Source organism: Stomoxys calcitrans, chromosome 3 (genome assembly GCF_963082655.1).
Source record: "Stomoxys calcitrans chromosome 3, idStoCalc2.1, whole genome shotgun sequence".
NCBI classification, from domain to species: Eukaryota; Metazoa; Arthropoda; class Insecta; order Diptera; family Muscidae; genus Stomoxys; species Stomoxys calcitrans.
In genome coordinates, this window is record NC_081554.1 from 82,806,655 (window position 1) to 82,831,615 (window position 24,961).

Sequence of the window (24,961 nt, forward strand, 5' to 3'; positions counted from 1 at the left end):
GAGCGACAAAACGTGCATCCTGGAAGCTTTTCTGAGAACAGGGCAATAGCGTTATTGATGCCGACCAGATGAAAAAATTACTCTCACAAACCCATGTAGAAAGTGAAACGATGGCAGACATGGCAGTGAGAGAAGTTACAAGGCAGGACTTGCTGAGGTTTTTGAGGAAAACCCATTTTTCACAGGATATGACGGGACTGACGAAGACATTGCAATCTTAGAATAATGAGGTTGATCGAAGGCTAATTATTACAGACTTTATAGTAAAGGAAGCCTTGAGAAGCATCCAACCATTTAAATCGTCGGGACCTGATGGAATATTTCCGGCGTTCCTGCAGAAGGGGGCCGACTATATGGCACCCCTTCTGACCGATATTTTCACAGCGTGCCTAGGACTTGCATATACTCCCAAAGCCTGGCAGGAGGCAATGGTGGTATTTATAACTTAACCCAGTAAGGCAAGTTATGAAACACCAAAACCATACTGACCTATAAGATTTATATCCTTTCTACTCAAAACCATGGAATGTATTGTGGATACCATGATAAGAAGTATGCCATCCAGCGAACAGCTCAAATATAAACAGCATGAATTTATCAAGGGATGGTCGGCGGAGACTGTCTTGCTCGAGATTGTGCATAATATAGAAGAATCCTTCCGATATAGGGTATTGAGCTCATAAAAGTAGAATTTTTCATCCGATTTTGATGAAATTTGAAACAGTGCATTTTGGTACCCCTCTAATATCGTCCAGATCCGAATATATTTGGATATAGTAGGCATGTAATCCGATCTCCCGATATAGAGTATTGAACTCATAAAGGGGGAATTTATCATCCGAAGAAATCGGAAGTTATATGCTCCTACTATTAGCTCAATACTCCAAATCGGGAGATGGGTCCAAATGGGAGATGGGCAGCTATATTCAAGTATGGTTCGATCTGGACGATATTCAACAAAAAGGTTTTGAGGGTTACCATAACTCGCTGTGCCAAATTGCATCGAAATAGGATGAAAAATGCTTTTCTTATAGGCTCACTAGCTGGACGGGGCCAGCTTCGCTGCGCCTACTTTCACTTTCTTATTTTATATGAGTCCTATACGGTCACGTCAGGAAATAAGTCATGTTTGGGGGTGCTTTTACGGACTTTCAGATATTTCGCGCTAATTTGGATATTATATTGGTGCTCTTCTCGCAAATACCTTTCATTGGAGCATTATATTGGTCGTATATGGTCGGTAAATATGTCCGTTATGGGGGTGAGGCGAATCCCCATATATCATATTCGTGCTCTGGTCGCAACCACCTTTCATTTGAGTCCCATATTGTCATTATAGGTTTATATTTCATTTGTCAGGTGGCTTTGGAGATGGTGCGGCCTCCTAGATACCCCACCCTAAGTAAGGACATACATTTTTGTATAAAAGTTATAATAACACCCATCTCCGAGATCTGGCGTTTTTGAAAATAGGGTATAGGGTGTGTCCGCCCATTAAAGATTGGATGATAGATCAACTTCATTCTCTTGGATTTTGTGGTGAATTACTTACTTTACTATTAATGGCTATGACAGAATATTTTTTCCATTAGCCGAACGTAGAATACTGTTCCAAGCGCCTCGATCTTCTGCGCTCATTCTAAAATCTCTGACACCAAGTTTCGAGGTGTCTCCCACAACAAATCTTTCCATCGGGCTTTTGGTCTTCCCGGTTTGCGTGTACCACCGTGTTTGCTTTCAAAAGACTTCTTTGCTGGAGCTTCTTCATCCATTCTGACAACATGACCTAGCCAACGAAGCCTATTTTGATGCGTGTAACTATGCTATCGTCATCAAACAGTTCGTGGTTTATATGTGGCCTATATTATCCGTTACCGCAAACTGGTTCATATATTTTACGAAGAATTTTTCTCTCAAATACTCCAAGCACTGCCTCATCTGCTTTCACAAGTACCCATGCTTCAGAACCATATAACAGCACGGGTAGTATCAGTGTCTTGTAAAGTGTAGTCTTCGTCTGTCGAGAGGTGGTCTTGTTTTGGTGGTGGATTGGAGTAGCCAAACTCTTTGCCCCTAAAGTGGATATCAGATTCATACTTCACTTCCAAAAACCACACTGGAGCTGCATATTGCTATAGTCGGTATATATGTGTGGTTTAAAAGGATTTTATGAGTCGTCCCTAAAACACTTGGCCATAAAACAGATACAGATTTCAGCCCCTTTTTGCCATAATCCACAAATATGTCCAGTTTGAGAGGTATGCAAAAAAAAAATATCAGCATCGTGCTCTACTCTCAAATTTCTCTAATTTCAGCCCCAATTTCCATTATTTTACGGGGAGGTTATGGGGTGACACGACCCCCAAACATTTGTCCTCAAAATTGGATATCAAATTCGTTTTCGACTATCAAATACCTATTATTTATCGCCATAGTAGGCAATTATGACCGGTTTGAAGAGAGTTTAGAAGCGGTCCCTAAAATAATATCAGCATAGTGCTAGAGCACGATTTTGTTTGAGCCCCATAATGCCAAGCATATTGAAGGAGGCTATCAAAATATTCAGCGCTATTTATCTCGTTCAGATTCACACTAATTAATTTTTTGTATTGGTTATCTACATTCAAAATCATATTTCAAATCGACCACTTGGGATATTATATTCTAAAAGATACGCAGGTCATCCTGTGTCCATCACAATTTGAGGGTAAAAAGTATACTCTACTGCCAAAGGCCTTTTATTTCTGTCCTTTTCTATCCTGATTGGTCTTCAATTATTCTTTTATATTATTTATATATTATATTTAATTCCTTTTTTTGGGTAGGATAATGGGAGGGGGATTGCCCTCTGACACGTCCTTTCATTTGAGTACAATATATTCTCGGTCATCCTACATGACAGTTTGGCGTTGCATTAATTGGGAGAAGAGTGTTGCCCTTCTCGACGCTAAGAACCAAACGACAATTTATTTGAGTCTTTTATTGCCGCGATCTACTGTTCTGCGGAACGGTAGGACGTGACCCAGATACTTGAATCTTTTAATTGCACGTCCTATTGAAGGGCATTTAGTGGGTGAGTCTGTTCCAGACTTTGTCCTTAATGTGCATATCAAATTCGTAGTCAACTCCTTTCCTTTCAAGTCCTTTCATTCAATACCCATTTTGTGACGTTGGACATTTATGCCCGTTTTGAGGGTTTTTGGGGTTGGGGAGGCCCCGTAGTTACCTTAGACTAAATTCTTATAACAGATGTGTACTCAGCTTCCAAATATCTTTCGTTTGATACCCATATTGTCCCAATCGGTAAACATGTCCTGTTTAGGGCTTTTGGGGGTGGGGAGGCGGACTCCACCTTTAAATAGCTTTCATTTGATATCCATGTTTTCCCAATTGGTTAATTTGTCCTGCTATGGGGTTTTGGGTGGTAGGGAGGACCCTCAGACACCAAAAAATATATTTTGGTCTCAGATTTGTATTATACTTTTAAATACCTTTTATTTGATACCCATATTACTCAAAGCGGTTAAAGTGTCCTGTTGGGTGGTGCTTTTGGGGGTGTAACATTTTAATGACTAGTTCGTACTCTACTCTTAAATACCTTTCAATTGATACCCATATTGCCCAAAGCGGTGAAAATGTCCTCTTGGAGCTTTTTTGGGGGTGGGGACTCCCCGAAACTTAAGAAAGAAATTTGTATACTGTATTCGTACTCTACTCTTAAATACCTTTCATTTGATACCCATATTGTCCCAATCAGTGCACATGTCCGTTCGGGTGGGTTTTGGGATGGGGCGTCCCCCCCGATTATTTGACCCCCAAATTTTTTACCAATTTCTTGTTTTTGGGGTATCATAAGTTGGCATACAAAATTTCGCTTAAATCGAAACGGAGATCTGGAGTTTTTGAAAATTGGGGTATGGGGGAGGGCCCGCCCTCCCTTCGGATATCAAAAAATGTAGTACCCTATTTTCACCAGGGGCCGAATCTCTACCATCTGTGAAAATTTCATGAAGATCGGTCCAGCCGTTTTTTAATTAATACAGAACAGACAAACAAACTAACAAACAAAAAAGCGCAACAATTTCATTTTTATATAATAGATTATACTACATCGGGAGATCGGTCTATATGGCAGCTATAGCCAAATATGAGAACACAATGTGCCAAATGTTATCTAATTCGGGTAATTAATGGATCTTGTATGGCCTCTACACCCCCTTTATCAGGAGATCGGGTGGTCTGCCTATAGGGCAACTATATCCAAATATAGTCCGATCTGAACCACACTTCACAGTAAGGGCTAATGGTCTATCAGAACTCACCATGCCAAATTTCATCGAAATCGGATGAAAAAATTATCATTTTATTGCCTCAAGACTTTAAGTCTGGAGATTGGTCTATATATCGGCTATATATCATTAAAATCCGATTTCATGAGATCAGAGTGTCAGATTTATATACAAAAAATACGATATGATCAAAAATTTTTTGGAAAATATTTTTATACCCAAGATATCTGCAAAATTATAAATACCCAGCTTTTGGGTATAAATGGGTAAATACCCGCGTATTCACCCAATTTACCGGGTAACTACCTTTTGGGTATTTACTCATCACGCATCTCTACGCATGTTTTATTCTATTTTGCTGGAATATGGTGATTTTTGGGCTAGGGACCATAAAAGTTGAATTTGCCAACAGATTTCGCTGAAATTTAACACAGTGAGTTGTTTTAAATTTTCTACATCTGTGCACTAGTACAGATCGGCCTATATTTAGAAATAGCTGTTATAACAATCGATCGCCCGACTTAAGTTCTAGGGGCCATGAAAGGCGGATTTAATATCCAATTTTACTGAATTTTATTACAATGAGTTCTATATATATTTCGATACAGCTACCTTACAGACCAACTCCCGTTCCATAAAGGATGTACATTTCACCAGACTGGACGTAATAATGTAAATAGGTATATCTGAGATGGTGGGTATCCAATAATAATGCTTTTTATACCCACCACCATAGGATGGGGTATACTTATCTAGTCATTCCGTTTGTAAAAATGCAAATTTTGCCCATGAACATTTCACTAAGGAACAGAGGCAAACTTCTCACATATCGATGATAAGGGGCCTCCTTTTTATAGCCGAGTCCGAACGGCGAGCCGCAGTGCGACACCTCTGTGGAGAGAAGTTTTACATGGCATAGTACCTCACAAATGTCGCCAGCATTAGGAGGGGAAAACCACCGCTGAAAATTTTTCTGATGGTCTTGCCAGGATTCGAACCCAGGCATTCAGCGTCATAGGCGGACATGCTAACCTCTGCGCTACGGTGGCCTCCCATTCCGTTTGTAACACCTCGAAATATTCGTTGAAGACCCTATAAAGTATATGTTCTTGATCGTCTCGACGTTCTGAATCGATTTTGCCATGTCTGTCCGTCCGTCCGTCTGTCGAAATCGCGATAGCGGTCGAACGCGCAAAGCTAGCCACTTGCAATTTTGCACAGATACCAAATATTGATGTATTAGTTCATTGGGGATCTCGCGATTTCACTTCTTGAGCCCCTGGAAGCCGCATAACATGTTGCACGCAGTGTCCTGTTATTACTCCCAACCTACTATAACCTGCCATAGCTCTCATATAAACCGATCACCCGATTTAAATTCTTGAGCTCGTGCAAGCAGCAATTTATGTCCGATTTGGCTGAAATTTTGCATGTGGTGTTCCATTATGACTTCCAACAACTGTGTTAAGTACGGTCCAAATCGGTCTATAACCTGATATAGTTTCCATATAAACCGATCTCCCGATCATCGTTGTTCGGTTCGCATAATCTTTAATTTTTGCTGGTTTGACAGAAGTTTGGTATGAAAAATAAAATATGCCCTTTAACTATATTTTGCATTTTTAGCAGAAACCATGGTGGTGGGTTCCCAAGATTTGGTCCGGACGAACTTAGCACGCTTTTACTTGTTTTATAGGATATAGCTCCGCAGGAACCGATGGTTCGATATGACTTCCCGTTCAACCACAAGGTCTCCATATCAAGTAATATTGTACATGCTAATCACTTCAAGTAAAATGACAAATAAAAGTTTCTTTACTATTAGAGGGATTTTATTTATATTCATAATATTGTCCTTTCGACCATGGGTAAATTTAAGCATGCTTTAGCTTTTTGAAATCATGTTGTTTGCCCTGTCAACAGTACTAAACTCACCACAACCTAAGCACTTTATTCGGATATGTATAACTCGCTGACTATGTGCTACCTAAGTAGATTGACTTGATTGCAGTCTATCGTCATGTTCAAATATGGCAGAGAAAGATGTTGACTCAAACACATTCTTGGCATTGACGCCTTTTGGCAAAACCCGGAAATGACACTTAGGAATCTGATGCTTGAACGGCACATTTCATACGTGAAAAAAAAAGAGAATGCAATCACTTGAAATGGACAAGTCAAACATGCATTACCATGTACCTCAACTGCATTAATAAACATACACAAAACATTTACGATGGAAGCATATAAATGGAGTAATCAAACGGACAAAGGTCGCATTAATTTGTGAGGCCACAAAGCCCGGAGGGATTAGATTAGATGAGGTTAGGTTGAAAAGAGGGTGCGGAAATAATTTCGCCCGATGCCAATATGGAGGTATACCTAAGCCACTAATCGGCTTGTTGTACGCTCTAAATACCAACAAGTAAGAGTGTGCTAAGTTCGGCCGGGCCGAATCATATACACCCTCCACAATGGATCGCATTTGTCGAGTTCTTTTCCCGGCATCTCTTCTTAGGCAAAAAAGGATATAAGAAAAGATTTGCTCTGCTATTAGAGCGATATCAATATATTGTCCGGTTTGGACCACAATTAAATTATATGTTAGAGACCTGTGTAAAATGTCAGCCAATTCGAATAAGAATTGCGCTCTTTGGGGGCTCAAGAAGTAAAAAAGAGAGATCGATTTATATGGGAGCTGTATCGGGCTATAGACCGATTCAGACCATAATAAACACGTACGTCGATGATCATGGGAGAATCCGTCTTACAAAATTTCAGGCAAATCGGATAATAATTGCGACCTCTAGAGGCTCAAGAAGTCAAAATCCCAGATCGGATATCCAGTTGTTGGATATCATAACAAAACCCGTCGTGCCAAAATTCATTCCAATCGGATAAGAATTGCGCCCTCTAGAGGCTCAAGAAGTCAAGGCCCAAGATCGGTTTATATGACAGTTATATCAGGTTATCGACCGATTTAAACCATACTTGGTACAGTTGTTGGATATCATAACAAAACACGTCGTGCAAAATTTTATTCCAATCGGATAAGAAATGCTCACTCTAGAGGCTCAAGAAGTCAAGACCCAAGATCGGTTTATATGGCAGCTATATCTGAACATGGACCGATATGGCCCATTTACAATACCAACCGACCTAAACTAATAAGAAGTATTTGTGCAAAATTTCAAGTGGCTAGCTTTACTTCTACGGAAGTTAGCGTGCTTTCGACAGACAGACGGACGGACATGGCTAGGCTACTTTATGGGGTCTCAGACGAATATTTCGATATTTCCATCCTATGGTGGAGGGTATATAAGATTCGGCCCGGCCGAACTTAGCACGTTTTTACTTGTTTAAAAAAAAGTATATTTCTATGACACACCCTATAGTAGAAACGTTCATAGGTTCTGGCGGCTACCATTGCAATACTGGGTTATATATCTCCTACTCCCCGCGCTATTAAATAGTATTTTAAGTGCAGGAATTGAAGTGCACGAGTATGTGTGAACAAAAAGCGATAGTAGAACATTTATTTAAAATTGACAATTTATTGTAACAACATTTGCATAAAAGCAAATAAAAGAGTGCTAAGTTCGGCCGGGCCGAATCTTATATACCCTCCACCATGGATCGCATTTGTCGAGTTCTTTTCCCGGCATCTCTTCTTAGGCAAAACAGGATATAAGAAAAGATTTGCTCTGCTATTAGAGCGATATCAAGATATGGTCCGGTTTGGACCACAATTAAATTATATGTTGGAGACCTGTGTAAAATGTCAGCCAATTCGAATAAGAATTGCGCCCTTTGTGGGCTCAAGAAGTAAAATAGAGAGATCGATTTATATGGGAGCTGTATCGGGCTATAGACCGATTCAGACCATAATAAACACGTATGTTGATGGTCATGAGAGAATCCGTCGTACAAAATTTCGGGCAAATCGGATAATAATTGCGACCTCTAGAGGCTCAAGAATTCAAGATCCCAGATCGGTTTATATGGCAGCTATATCAGGTTATGAACCGATTTGAACCATACTTGGCACAGTTGTTGGATATCATAACAAAACACGTCGTGCTAAATTCCATTCCAATTGGATAAGAATTCCGCACTCTAGAGGCTCAAGAAGTCAAGACCCAAGATCGGTTTATATGGCAGCTATATCAAAACATGAACCGATATGGCCCATTTACAATACCAACCGACCTACACTAATAAAAAGTATTTGTGCAAAATTTAAAGCAGCTAGCTTTACTCCTTAGGAAGTTAGCGTGCTTTCGACAGACAGACGGACGGACGGGCAGACGGAGGGACATGGCTAGATCGACATAAAATGTCGCGACGATCAAGAATATATATACTTTATGGGGTCTCAGACGGATATTTCGAGTAGTTACAAACAGAATGACGAAATTAGTATACCCCCCATTTAATGGTGGAGGGTATAAAAATGAAAATCTAAGTAAGGATTTCCCTGCAACTTATAAAATCCGTTTTTATTTTCCATACCACCGTTCATGGTTCATGTCTGGTAATGTAAACCCAACTAAGTGCCGGTCTCTGTTAGCTGCGTAAGCCGGGGTATGTCATAGCGAATGCTCCAACATCTTATCATCCTCCTTTCGTGCCCTACACATGCTATCACTTGCCGCATAGATTTTGTATAAGTGAGCTTGTAGTCCTACTATGTTTCCCGTTATGATACCGAAAGCTGTACTGACCTCCTTCTTTCTTCCCTTTAGTAATAGCCTCGTCTTCTCATTATCTGGATCTCTTCGTAGGATATTCGTCCTTCGTTAGTCGCCCCTAACTTGGACTGCGCGAACCCGAAAGGTTCTCGGGTTAACCAAGTTTATTGACGGCAGACCTCTGGCCTTCAGGGCCAAATCGTCTGCCCTTTCACTCCTCTTACTGTGCTATAACCCGACAGCCAGAGGGATTAGGTGTAGCATTAAATTCAGTACACCAGATGGTGTTGTCCTTAGTGCGACTGTGATATACAAACAAGTAAAAAGGCGTTAAGTTCGGCCGGGCAGAACTTTGGATACCCACCACCTCGGGTATATATGTTAACCACCTTTCATCAAAATCCGGTGTAAATTGCATGCCTTATGTCCCATAGCATTTACATCGAAATATGTTCCGATTTGAACCAAATACTAATCGGTATAAGTCATTGTGCAATTGTGTATAACACAATATTGGTCTTTTTAGAAGCTATAGCTAAAAATAAAACGATCTGAACCATATGCGAAACGGATGTCGAGAAGCCTAACACAATGAACTGTCCCAAATCTCGGCGAAATTAGACAATAAATGCGCCTTTTATGGACCCAAACCTTAAATGGGGAGATCGGTCCATATGGGAGCTATATCCAAATCTGGAACGATCTGGGCCAAATTGACGAAGGACGTCGAAGAGCCTAACACAAGTAACTGTCTCAAATTTCGCCAAAATCGGACAACAAATGCGCCTGTTATGGCCTCAAAACCTAAAATCGAGAGATCGGTCTATAAGGCAGCTATATCCAAATCTGGACCGATCTGTGCCACAATGCAAAAGTATGTCAAGAGGTTTAACATAACTCGCTGTCCCAAATTTCGCCAAAATCGGACAATAAATGCGCCGATTATGGCCGCAAAACCTAAAATCAAGAGATCGATCTATATGGCAGCTATATTCAAATGTGTTCCGATCTTGGCCAAATTGACGAAGGACGTCGAAGGGCTAACACAACTCACTGTCCCAAATTTTAGCAAAATCGGATAATAAATGGGGATTTTATGGGCCTAAGACCCTAAATCGGAGGATAGGTCTATATGGCAGCTATATCCAAATCTGAACCGATCTGGGCTGAATTAACGAAGGACATTGAAGACTCACTGTCTCAAATTTCAGCAAAATCGGATAATAAATGTGGCTTCTATGGCCCTAAGACCATAAATCGGAGGAAAGGTATATATATGGCTGCTATATCCAAATCTGAACCGATTAGGGCCGAATTGAAGAAAGATGTCGAAGGGTCTAACCGAACTCACTGTCCCAAATTTCAGCAAAATCAGATACTAAATGTGGCTTTTATGGGCCTAGGACCCTAAATCGGCGGATCGGTCTATATGGGTGCTATATCAAGATATAGTCCGATACCATCCACTATCCATCCATCTTGGAACTTAACCTGCTTATGGACAAAAAAAGAATCTGCGCAAAGTTTCAGCTCATTATCTGTATTTTTAAAGACTGTAGCGTGATTTCAACAGACAGACGGACTGACGGACGGACATGGCTAGATAGATCTTAGATGTTTACGCTGATCAAGAATATATACACTTTATAGGGTCGGAAATAGATATTTCGATGTGTTGCAAACAGAATGACAAATTGAATATACCCCCGTCCTTCGGTGGTGAGTGTAACAAGCCAGCCTTTAGATACGGGCGAGTATTGAACAGTAGGTGGATTAAGGCCGGCTACAAAACCACAACACCGTTTAGCATTACAGTCCTCCCAACTGCAGTATGCATCCAGTTGGCGATTTAGACCCTCTTGCAAGTGTAAAGGGACCTATCTATTTAAAACGATGAATTTGTAGTGCCATTATCTGTTCGCAAAAACACCCTGTGAAGTTGTGCTTTTAGTAAATGGAACCTCAACTCTTAAGAAGACGGATAGGTTCTTTGTATCTCCTGCCAAATGTATCAACTTCCTTCTTAAGCTTAGGCCTTAATGGCACTTCACATTTTTACATATATCTCTTGAAGTATGTTTCTGAGAGTCGGAAAACTTTCTCCTTACAGCAATAGCAAATCATCAGCATATTAGACGACTTTTACAGCACTTTTCAGGCACAATGGGACCAAAATAATTCAAATACGAACTCAATTAATAAGGGTACATTTTATAGATGGCCCCCAGACACTCGTCCTTTCATTTTGGTACAACATAGTCTCAGTGCCTCAACATAAAAGCTTGGTGTCCCCCGACACTTGGACTCAAAGAATAATAACAAATGATTACTCTACTGCCAAATATCTTTTATTTAGAGTCCTTTATTGTCCCGATCTACATATCCTTTCGAAGAGCTGGTCATGACTCAGATATTTGGATCCTATTATTAATATCAGATGTTCACTGTCATAGAATTTCCCTTTAAGTTCCATATTGCGCCGATCGAACAACATGTCATATTGAAGGTTATTTGGAGAGTAGGCGGTCCCCAGACTCATTATTCTAAATTTGTATAGTAATTTGTAATTTGTAACTTATTATTTACACCCGCACAACAAGAATATAAAATTCTTATAATTAAAGTGCGGGTAATAGCTCCAACAATTGTACATAATAAACACTTAAAACTAAGAATCTATAGCTATACAATACATCACAGATTTTGAATGAATAACTTACGGAAAAAACTAACAATTGTGGCTTTGTAGATTTGAATTTAAAAGAAAAAAAAACAAAAGTGAATTTATCAATTAAAGAGGAATTAGTAGACTTAGTTGATCCGAAAAAAAAAGAAATTAAGGTAAGTATAGAAGTATAGTATAGTCTACTCCCTAAGACCTTAAATATGATACTCGTTTTGTGATGTTTGATATGCATGCCCGTTTAGGGAGATTTTGGGATTTTGGGAGGTCCCGTAGTCACTTTTGAACAAATTTTTGTACCAGATTCGAATGTAATTTAAAGTAATATTTCATTTTATGCCAAATTTGCAAATATGAAATTTTTGGGCTGTTATTTTTTTGGTGTATCAGGGTCAGCACACCCAATAACAAACAGAATAATTTAATTTTTATGAAATAGAAAATGTACCTGGCCCGCTCCTTCCTTAGCACCACGCGAAAAAAAAAAAGATTTTTTCTTACTACCACATGTATCTCCACAGAAAAATTTTTTTATCTACTACCGAATAACTTTTTTTTGAACCCCCCATGCTATGATTAAACAAGTAAAAGCGTGCTAAGTTCGGCCGGGCCGAATCTTATATACCCTCCACCATGGATCGCATTTGTCGAGTTCTTTTCCCGGCATCTCTCCTTAGGCAAAAAAAGGATATAAGAAAAGATTTGCTCTGCTATTAGAGCGATATCAAGATATGGTCCGGTTTGGACCACAATTAAATTATATGTTGGAGACGTGAGTAAAATGTCAGCCAATTCGAATAAGAATTGCGCCCTTTGTGGGCTCAAGAAGTAAAATAGAGAGATCGATTTATATGGGAGCTGTATCGGGCTATATACCGATTCAGACCATAATAAACACGTATGTTAGTGGTCATGAGAGAATCCGTCGTACAAAATTTCAGGCAAATCGGATAATAATTGCGACCTCTAGAGCCTCAAGAAGTCAAGATCCCAGATCGGTTTACATGACAGCTATATAAGGTTATGGACCGATTTGAACCATACTTGGCACAGTTGTTGGATATCGTAACAAAACACGTCGTGCAAAATTTCATCCCAATCGGTTAAGAATTGCGCACTCTAGAGGCTCAAGAAGTCAAGACCCAAGATCGGTTTATATGGCAGCTATATCAGGTTATAGACCGATTTGAACCATACTTGGCACAGTTGTTGGATGTCATAACAAAACACGTCGTGCAAAATTTCATCCCAATCGGATAAGAGTTGCGCACTCTAGAGGCTCTAGAAGTCAAGACCCAAGATCGGTTTATATGGCAGCTATATCAGGTTATAGACCGATTTGAACCATACTTGGCACAGTTGTTGGATGTCATAACAAAACACGTCGTGCAAAATTTCATCCCAATCGGTTAAGAATTGCGCACTCTAGAGGCTCAAGAAGTCAAGACCCAAGATCGGTTTATATGGCATCTATATCAGGTTATAGACCGATTTGAACCATACTTGGCACAGTTGTTGGATGTCATAACAAAACACGTCGTGCAAAATTTCATCCCAATCGGATAAGAGTTGCGCACTCTAGAGGCTCTAGAAGTCAAGACCCAAGATCGGTTTATATGGCAGCTATATCAAAACATGGACCGATATGGCCCATTTACAATACCAACCGACCTACACTAATAAAAAGTATTTGTGCAAAATTTCAAGCGGCTAGCTTTACTCCTTCGGAAGTTAGCGTGCTTTCGACAGACAGACGGACGGACGGACGGACGGACGGACGGACGGACGGACGGACGGACGGACAGACGGACGGACATGGCTAGATCGGCATAAAATTTCACGACGATCAAGAATATATATACTTTATGGGGTCTCAGACGAATATTTCGAGTAGTTACAATCAGAATGACGAAATTAGTATACCCCCCATCTTATGGTGGAGGGTATAAAAATATTCACATTTTGGGAGGTATTTTGAGGGCTAGCCAATCTCTTTGCACTTTAACCTTACTTTCAATACCATATTCGTAATCTACTCCCGAGTACCTTTTATTTTAGTCCGATGATCATCTAATATGCCCTCCTGTTATGGTTTTGGAGCTGCCCCTTTGTAATTGCAACCAATTTTTATATACACCACCGTAGGATATGGGTATATTCATTCTAAGACGCTTTAACGATATCAGTGTGTCTGTCCGTCCATCCGTCTGTCCGTCCGTCTGTTGTAATCACTCTACAGTCTTCAAAAATTGAGGTATTGAGCTGAAATTTGGCACAGATACGTCCTTTTGATGCATGCTTATTAAGTTCTTGAACGGGCTAAATCGGACCATATTAATATATATTGTAGATGCCATATAGACCGATCTGCCGATAAAGGGTCTAAGGTCATAAAAGCTGCATTTATTACCCCATTTCGCTGAAATTGAAAACAGTGGGTTATATTAAGCCTCTAGACATCTGACCTGAATATAGTACAGATCAGACTATATTTAGATATAGTTGCCATATAGATCGATCTGCCGATAGAAGGTCTGAAGCCGATAAAAGCTTTATTTATTCCCTGATTTCGCTGAAATTTGAAACAATGAATAGCTTCAGGCCTCCCAACATCTAACCCAAATATGGTTCAGATCGGACTATATTTAGATATAGCTGTCGTATAAACCGATCTGACGATAAGGTGTCTGAATCCCATAAAAGCTTTTTTATTACCCGATTTCGCTGAAATTTGAAACAATGTGTGAGTTAAAGCCTCACAACATCCCGACCTAAATATGATTCTGATCGGACTGCATTTAAACACACCTGCCATATAGACCGATCTGCCGATTTAGGGTCTGAAGCCCATAAAAGCTTTATTTATTATCCGATTTCGTCGAAATTTGAAATAGTGAGTTGGTTTAAGCCTCCCGCCATGCAACCATTATATGAATCAGATCAGACTGTGTGGATATAGATGTCATATATACCGATCTTCCAATTTAGGGATTTATTATCGGACCCTGATCAAAAAATAGTCGAGACCAGCCCCTATTAAGATATAACTACGGATATAGTAGCGGAATTATAATTAAATACGATGATTATTATATCCGTTTTAAATTTAGTCCAGATCGGTTCACTCTTGGTTATAGGTCCCATATAGAACGATCTCTCGATTTAAAGTCTTGGCCATTTAAAAAAAGCATTTATTATCCAATTTCGTTGAAATATGACGCAGTGACTTGTGTTAGGCTTTTCGACATCCGTGTCGTTTATGATTCAGATCGGTTTATATTTGGATATAGCTGCCAAAAAGACCAATATGTTGTTCTGCAAAATTAAACAGTGACTTATATATATTAGACCACTCAATGTCCGTGCCGAATTTGAGTGCATAAGTTACCCAATTTTTACCGGATTGTGACGAAAGGGGGTTTACATATATACCCGAGGATGTGGGTATCCAAAGTTGGGCCCGGCCGAACTTAATGTGTTTTTACTTGTTTACATCATATTCGTACTCTAATCCCGAATACCTTTCAGTTGAGCCCCACACCGTCTCAATCGGCCCACTTTGATTTTCTGCCGTACTTTTGGGATGGTTTTGGGCTGAGGACGGTTCTTAGGACCCAATATCTATATTCGTTCAGCTGTTTTCGTGTCTACACAAACACACACACAAGAGAGCTAGACCCTTTGATACCGATATACCGTTCGACTCAGAATCACTTTTGGAAAGAATGTCTTATGACTAGTGAAGTTCATAGAAATCAGTTTTGATTTAGATATAGCTCCCACTTGTAGAGCCATAGTAGCCCCATTTTTGCGTACGATGACTACGACCACCACAATATTTAACGAATTTCGTCGGAATCAGTCATCATCTTCCCCGCACTCCCTACACATGCTATCACTTGCCGCACCGATTTTACATAAGTGAGCTCGTAGTCCTATGTGTCTCGTTATGACACCAATAGCTATACTGACCTCCATCTTGCTTCCTTTCAGTAATAGCCTCGTCTTCTCACTATCTGGATCCCCTCATAAGATTATCACCGTCCTACCGATCGTTTCGCTGTTCCACAATGTTGCATGCGCATTCGTCGCGCACTCCCTTAACTCGGACTGCGTCGACCCAAAAGGCTTCGGGTAAACAAAGTTGATTAATGGCAGTCCTTTGGCCTTCATTTCCCTTTACTTCGTTATGGCCCGGCATCCAAACGATGCGGATTTTGCCATCCTCAGAGAAGGCGTTAATCTCTTTCCTACACTGCAAGACTGTTCGTGACCTTACCGTCCTGGTTGATATTGGCCTTATGGCAATTTTACTATCGGTAACGATGTTCACACTCGACATCCTCGCGTTAACACCACACCACTTCTCGCATTCCGTGATCGCGCGGGTTCTCAATGAAGACCCCTAGGCACACTCTGTACTCCATCCGTCTAACATGATCTTCCAGATGGCAATACTAGGGTTCCGTCAATCCAAGGCCGTGCCGATGGCAGCAGTGCCTCGCACTCGACTTCAAGGTTCACCTCAGGTATCTGATCCGAAACCTCTTCCATTCCTTCCGGGTTTCCTATCGTCGCCTCGATTATACCGCGATGGTATGAGTTGCTTCCATCCTCAATCCACTCTTCCATCGCCTTAAGTCTCATAGCCGCAGTGGCTGCCTCACACTTAATCTGTATGTCAATGAGACAGAATAGTCTCCAGTGTCCCATTGGGGGTGGTCCTCATCGCTCCGCCTATGCCAAGACAACATGTTCTCTAAACCTGTTGTATGGTCCTTATGTTGCACTTTTTCTCCATAGCAGTCCACCAAACTACTGAGGCGTAAATAAGTATTGGTCTAATGACGCTATTGTAGAGCCAGTGGACTATCCTAGGATTCAGGCCCCATTTCGAGCCTACGGAACATCTACATAGTGCCCAACATTTGTGAGCCTTCTCAATACGCTCCTGAATATGACACTTCCAATTGAGTTTCCTATCCAAAATCACTCTTAAGTATTTTACCTTGCCAGATATCGAAGCCGTTTTATTGAGGAACCATGAAATTGGCCCACCTTCGTTTTCCTCGTGAACAGGCATATTTCAGTCTTGTCTGGGTTAACATTTATACCTCTGGGTCTAGTCCAGTCATATGCCATATGCAAGACCCTTTCGGCCCTTCTGCATAGCTTGTTCGGATCCTTACCCCTTAGAAATATTATAACATCCCCCCTGCGGCGTGCCCTGTTCCACTTTCTCCCTTATATTTATTGCTTGCAATTAGCTACATAAGTTTTGTGAGTATATTTTAAATGAATGGCTTTCAGCTTTACTCTCCCACCTGAGTAGCTTGACTAGTTCTGCGTTTACTACATCTGCTTTGAATTCGCATGAAGCTTTCCTTTTTATACCACCTTCGTTGAAGAAGATTTCTGGGCTCGTATTGCAAACATCAGTACGTGATTCAAAGGAAATATTGTGAGCAGTGCAGGATTTTATGTATGCACTTTTCTGCAAGGATAACAACAAACCAAAACGAATTCTGAGCTCAATCTTCAAAAGGGTGATGTTAAGTAAATATTGAATATCAAACCTTAAAAAGTAAATAGAGTTTTCGTCCTTAGCAATAGAAGCACTCATTTCTAGTTCTGATAAAATATTGTTGGTGTTGGTCGCGCGAGGTGGAGTTCCCAGAAATACGATATATAAAATTGAGAAATATGTCAGGCAGACGGTGAACTATAAAATTAGTATACGTTTCCCCTGCGATCGTGGATGAAAAGTTAAAATCTCCCCCTTTCGTGAAATGTTATGTTCTTGTGATATATTTATATATTTCCCAAGTATGTAGCACTTTCCAACACAATGGAAATCAAACAGTTCAAGTTTTGTCTTACAGCCTCCTTGCAATTACTTTCGTGCGTCTTCGAAAGCGAATGTCCAAACGAAACCAAATATTATGATAAGATGAGAAATGGCATTAAAAGTCATTTAATGCTATTGTATGGCTGACTTCCATCTGCCATTGCTGCCATTACCTTCCATTTCCCAACGCTGAAAATGGATAATTGACTTAAGTTGTGATAATCATTGAATATGCAAATGACTGCAACAAAAGAAGAAAGGGAAAATGTATTATTTCGTTTTGAATGGAATGTCATTTTCACAAAAATTCAACCATAAATTTGATTACGGATATAAGAGGAGCTATTCTTCGATTCCCTTTGCAATGTTAAGCTCTGTTCGCTTTTTCTGCTTGGTTTCAATTGCTTTCGAATTCAGTGGCCATAAGAAAGCGTCAATGCTATTGTTGCCGGCTTTGTATTGTATACATCAAAAAGAGACATGAGGCCGAGTGGGAAATATTGTCATGAATCCAAGAACCAACAACAAAAGGATGTACAATGTGGAGCTAAGACGTAGCTTTGGTATCAGCCGAATTATTTGCCTTATTATGTACAAACATAGCATGAGATCAAGAATAACAAGGAAAAACGTGCTAAGTTCGGCACGGCCGAATCTTATGTACCCTCCACCATTGTTGGAAGTTATAATAAAACACGTCATGCAAAATTTCAGCCAAATCGGACAAGTATTGTGTCCTCTAGTGGCTCAAGAAGTCATGATGGAAGATCGGTTTAAATGACAGCTATATCAGATTATGAACCGATTTGAATCATACTTAGCAGAGTTGTTGGAAGTCATAACAAAACGCCTCATGCAAAATTTCAGCGAAATCGAATAAAAATTGGGCCATCTAGTGGCTCACAAAGTCAAGACCCCAGATCGGTTTATATGGCAGATATATCAGGTTATGGACCAATTTGAACCATTCTTAATACAGTTGTTGGAAGTTATAACAATACGCGTCGTGCAATATTTCAGAGAAATCGGATAAGAATTGTGCCCTCTAGCGGCTCAAGAAGTCAAGATCGAAGATCGGTTTAAATGACATGGACCGATATAGCCTATTAACAATCCCAACTGAAACACACTTATAAGAAGTATTTATGCAAAATTTCAAGTGGCTAGCTTTATTCCTTCGAAAGTTAGCGTGCTTTCGACAGGCGGACGGACGGACATAGGTAGTTCGACTTAAAATGTCATGACGATCAAGAATATATACACTTTATGGGGTCTTATACGAAAACTTCTTGGTGTTACAAAGAGAATGACGAAATTAGTATACCCCATTCCTATGGTGGAGGGTATGAAAAATTAATCGTTTTTCAAGGAATATTAGAAGCACAATGTGAAGTTTAGAATTAGAGGACCTCTATGAAATACTCCTTTCGGTCCATCGTTATATTATGTAAAAATGGGCATAGCCAACGCTAAATCCGGTATGCTTTCGGTATGAAGTGAAAACCAACTGAGCAAGATACTACCGAAGCATAGAAGACACTGACATCAATGAAGTTAGCCCCAGGAAAAAACATGGATGGGTTGGCAGATTCGCAACTTTGGGAAAAGGGTCACCAACCATCGAGCACTTCTTTGGGCAGGATTTAAAGAACAGTTAAGACCAATTGAAAGCATCCTTCAACCATGGTAAAACTGAAATTACGGAAAGCATTGCTGGAGAGATGACATTAAATTTCCAACTCACTCGTGTCGTTTTACAGTTTAAGTAGATCCCAAATATCTGCAGTACACGCTGGAACTCTCGTACCATTCTAACTCTTGCTGCGATTATTCTGATACCTGAATACTGGAACAGGTTGCATAAAATCTGTTCATTAATTTCTCACTCATTGGATGATCATTGGTTGGGTAGTCAATTGTTGCGCACTAAGGATTTCAAAGAACTATCTGTAGCTCTAAATGACTACACAAAAGTTTAAACACACAGTGTTTGTTTCAACATTTCCCGAAACAACCAGTGCCGTGAGCATGTGATCAAAGTTATGCATAACATATACAAGTTCTGCTGAAACAAGGACAGTTGTTGAGAGGCATAACAGAACACCAGAACAAGACTCAAGAAGTCGAATCGGGAGATCGGTTAATATGGGTGCTATATCAGATCATAGATCGATTGGCACAGTTGTTGGAAGTCATAACGAAACACTATGTGCAAAATTTTAGCCAAATCGGACAAAGATTGTGGCTTCCATGGGCTGAAGAAGTCAAATCGGGAGATCGATTTGAATGGGAGCTATATCCAAATTTTAACCGATATGGCCCATTTGCAATCCTCAATGACCAACACCAATATAAAGTATCTTTGTAAAATTTCAAGTGGCTAGCTCCACGCGTTCGACCGCTTTCGTGATTTTGACAGACGGAGGGACGGACGGACGGACATGGCTAGAATATATATATTTTATGGGATCCTAGATCAATATTTCGAGTTGTTACAAACGGAATGACTATACTGATATGCCTCCATCCGATGGTCGTGCGTATATAAAGTCATTTCTTTAATGACCGTAGTTTTTCTTATCATCGTTATATCAGTTTCAGCCTTGGAGAATATACTGCAGAAGTGGTCCCTCGGTGGATTCGGATAAATTTAGGCAAACATTCTGCATGACTTCCCTTCTCGACCAGAAAAGTTAGTGAAAATTCTTCACGAAGGCTCTGTAAGACTAGCTTGTGTCGGCATGTCCTAGATCCTAACCAAGGGTAAAACAGATCTGGTGGAACCCAGCATTGGTTGATCAATCGAAGTACTGCAGAAAACTCTTCAACAGGTTGAATGTCATAAGCTCACCCCACAACTGGGGCGTCTAGAAGTCTGAGCTAAGCTAAGCTAAGGGCTAATCGAAAAAGTCTTAGAACAGCTGTTGTATGGAGAATAGCTCTGAGGCCTTAAGGCTAACGTAGATCTATCCTAGAGACCTATTACGGTAGAATACATTCTGAAATTAGAGAGTGCTCGAACAATGTCTAGTGATTTCCCTAGAAACTCCCCAACGGACAATGTGGCGCCAGAACAGTTTAGTACTGATGAACATTCGTCGAAGTTTGTTGGTGTAATTGTATCTGAGTCGAATATCCTTTGGGCGATAAAAAGTTTAAACTTATTTAAATCGTCAGGACCAGATAAAATATCACCAGTTGAATTGCAAGCTGTGTCCGTAAGACATGCTCCTTGGCTTAGGGAGATATATTCTGCTGGTATCAGCATGTCGTATATACCTTTAGGATGGAGGGACACAAAGGTCATCTTTATTCTTAATGCAGGAAAATCGTACCATACGAAGGCGAAAGATTTTCGTGCTATTAGTCTGTCATTGTTCATGCTGAAGACTCTTGAGAGGTTGATAGAAACGTATCTTAGGGCAAAGATCCCGGGAGATAGCCTGTCTCGGCAACAGCATGGATATAGTAAGGGCAAGTTAACTAAAAGAGCCCTTCACGATCTAGTCTGCTATATAGTGTTCTCTCGCTATCAAGGAATATACAATGGCAGCATTTCTTGACATTGAAGTTGCTTTCAATAATGTAAAACCGACATCAATTATGAAGGAGTTAGGCATCATCACCACTGAAAGTCCAGCATTTTGGACTTTCAGTGTACTTCATTTTGGACTTTCAGTGTACTTCAGGTGTATAGGCACCTGCAAGAGAGCCATTTGGCAAAAGTTGGGGGTTTAAAACGAGTGTCATACTCTGGGTGCATGCTGCAGTTGTCAGACCTATAATGCTATATGTTGTTGTTGTTTGTTGTATGGCACTTGAAAAATGCACTATATGTTCAGCACTCAGTCGAGTTCAAAGGATGACTTGTTTGTGCATCACAACCTCACTGAGAACGACATCATCTTATGCACTGAATTTAATACTACACCTAATGACTCCGGATATTGTGGCTAGAAAAATTGCTGCGACCACTGATGTGAGGCTACGAAAGTTTTCTCTTTGGTTTTGCGGTGGCTACTCACACTGTGTAATCTTTGATACAGTGCTCGATGTTCCAGGCAGTGTGTATTATATATTGTCTGAAACGCTTTTTGATAAAAAGTGCTATGCCACTATTCCTGATGGAACCGATTGGATCTACAATATCCCTGTTAATAGAAGTTACATAGACTTCGATATACACCGCAGTGTGTATCAAGTGGAGATCCTTGCAATTAAGGTGGTGGAATGACTAAGCTATAATGTCATAACGACGATTGGCATAAATATCTTCTTTGGCAGGCAGGCATCCATTTAATCCCTGGGAAACATATTTCTGAATTTGAAAACCGCCGTCGACTGTCGCAGATCTCTCACCTAAATGGCTGAACAGTACATGCTTCGGGTACCGGGTCACAGAGATATAACAGGGAATTGTAAAGCGAACGGGCTTGCGAGACTAGGAACCACCTTCCACCATCCAGGGAAACTGGAATCTGTGGGTATTTCTCTAGTGACAAGTAAGATAAGTATTCAGGATTAGACGCGAAGGAAACGAGTAGCAGATGATCACAAGTTGGAAGTTTGAGAACTGGTATATTTTAGTGGATTTGAACATTTGAAAGTTGTTGGGCTTTTTAGAGCGATCAGACTGCCACTTAGACTTAAAAGAACCTCGTAGATTCAAAATCGGTTTATATGGCAGCTATATCAGGTTATGGACCGATTTGTCCAAACTTACCACAGTTGTTCGAAGTTTTAAAAAAACGAGTCTTGCAAAATTTCGCTTAAACGGATAGGAATTAGGCCCTCAGAAGCTCAAGAAGTCAAGACCCCAGATCGGATTATATGGCAGCTATATCAGGTTACGGATCGATTGCAACAGTACGTAGCACAATTGTTGGAAATCGTAACAAAACTCATCAAGAAAAATGTCATCTTTATCGGATAATAAATGCGCTCTCTAGTGGCTCAAGAAGTCAAGATCCGTTTATATGGCAACTATGTCAAAAGATGAACCGATATTGCCCATTTACAATACCAACCGACCTACACTAATAAGAAGTATTTTTGCAAAATTTCCAGCTGCTAGCTTTACTCCATTGAAAATTAGCTTGCCCACGACAGGCAGACGGACAGGCGGACCGAAATTGCTAGATCGACTTAAAATGTTATGATGATCAAGAGTAAGTATACTTTATTGGATCTTAGACGAATATTGCGAGGAATTGCAAACAGAATGACGAAATTAGTATACTCTCATCCTACGATGGAGGGTATAAAAATAAAGGGTGATTTTTAAGCTAATATCTTTTTGGAAACACTGGTTTAAAGCTCACTCACTTTTCGAGTTTTGTTTCACTGTCAACCATCTTCAGTTTGATCTATAATTTAACCATGAATCGTCTTACAAACGAACATCGCTTGCAAATTATTGAATTTTATTATCAAAATGCATGCTCTGTTAAGAAAATTCATCTCGCGCTTCTTCTTCTTCAGTGACGAAGCTCACTTCCAAATGAAGGACCATGTATTTAAGGCATCACTCCTTCCCTAAAACACCCCTCAAAGAATAAACTTTTTTCGACCATGCCAATATGTGGCTCAAATGAAAGGTATTTGAGATTAGAAAACGAATTTGATAACCTATTTTGGGGCCATGTATTTGGGGGACACCTCATCGTGTAAACTCCCTTAAGCCAATGGCAATGTGGCACGATGCTAATATTTTTTCGGGGCCAAGTGTCTGGGGAACCACCTCACCCCTGAAAACACCCCTAAACCAGAGAAAACATGAGAATATCGGGCTGAAATAAAATATTTTAAACTCAAACTTTGCACAACGCCTTGCTCGACGACTGACACATTATCTGAGAAGTTTGCTTGAAATCGGTTCAGACTTAGATATACCTCCTATATAGATGTTCGTCAGATTTTGGGCAATTTGCCAAAATGTTGTCATTAGTCAACCGTATTCATTACAGTTTGAACATATTTGCTCGCCGAGGTCCATAAACATTGGTTCAGAATTGGATATAGCTCCCACATTGTACTTATAGGGTAGGTGTAGGGTATAATACAGTCGGCACCGCCCGACTTTTGCCCTTCCTTAATGGTTTCCACATATGTCTTCCAAGATATCACGGTCGGCACATTGTTCTCTCTAGCATACCTTGGAATATTTTTTGTCCGCTTGTTATTGGGCACGGATAAAACTGATGTTGAAATATGTGGCTTTTATGCGTATTGTAGTTAGATTTTAATTCACAGAAGAGAAAATGGAGATAAGTGGTTTCAACATTTAATGACAACGCACGCAGAGTCTAAGATTTGGAATATAAGTCTAATTTTTCCAAACCACAACTTTTTACTTTACCATCTCATATTTATTTCAGAAACAAATACATTTAGCCAAAAATATATTCTAATGCTCCGAAATTTAGGCTCAAGCGTTGTGCTTTCCAAAGGCTTTGTTAATCTATGAACCACCTAGGTCCATAGGAATTTTTTAAAGCAGTATTAAATGGCTATCGCACTTTATCCGCCGATTGATTTTTTCTCTATATAGAATCCTCGTATGACTCGCCATTGTATCACAAATTTTATACCACATCGAAATGCTTGATTGAAAAAGGCTTCATTGTGGCCATCAGTCGTATGGTCTGATTTGAATAGCTCTATAGTCAGCCTCGCTCCAAGTACCAATGTTTATATGTGTGACATACATTTGCATTTTCACAGAGATGTTCCATATCTCGTTAAGCCCCATAGTAGCAACTGAATTTAAGCGAGCACACCAATTTACTTCCTGGTTTTTAGTGTGTTTTCCTTTTTTATGGCTTCTCCATTTTCAAATTTCCACACTTTTCAGCAATATTTTCAATTTGTATTGGTTGCTGTCTATTCATGTTGTTCTTTCGCTGGCTGTTGTTGTTTCTCATTCGACCTTATCAGAGGGTACGTAGCTCATAGTTCAATATGAAAATGGTTAAAACTTTTTCTATTTATTTGCCACCCTTACTATCCTCAAATCCATTTTAAAACTCTGCACCACTACTGCGATGAGCAGGGTATTATAGTTTGATGTATAACTTGGAAACAGCCAGATGCTATGTTAAGGCATAGAGAGCGAAAATGGAGCTATCCATTAAGGAGAACAATGAGCAGAAAAGCAAAGGAGGGGTGAAATAGAAAGCCCACGGAAGCATTTGGAAGTGGTAACAGGGATTGATGGGAAGTTTACAAAGAAAAATTTAGGAATTATAAAGAAAGGAGACTTTGTTGTTAATTTGATCGTGAAACTCTCAAACCGAAAAGTAACTTTAAAACAAGTAAGAATAGGCGAAATTCGGGGGTTGCCGACTATATACAGCCCAACACCTACCATATATAAGGAAATTGAGGGTGATATCGTATTCTAAACCTAGCCTAATGGACTCTGGCGAAGGTTTTCAGGTGGGTAATAAAA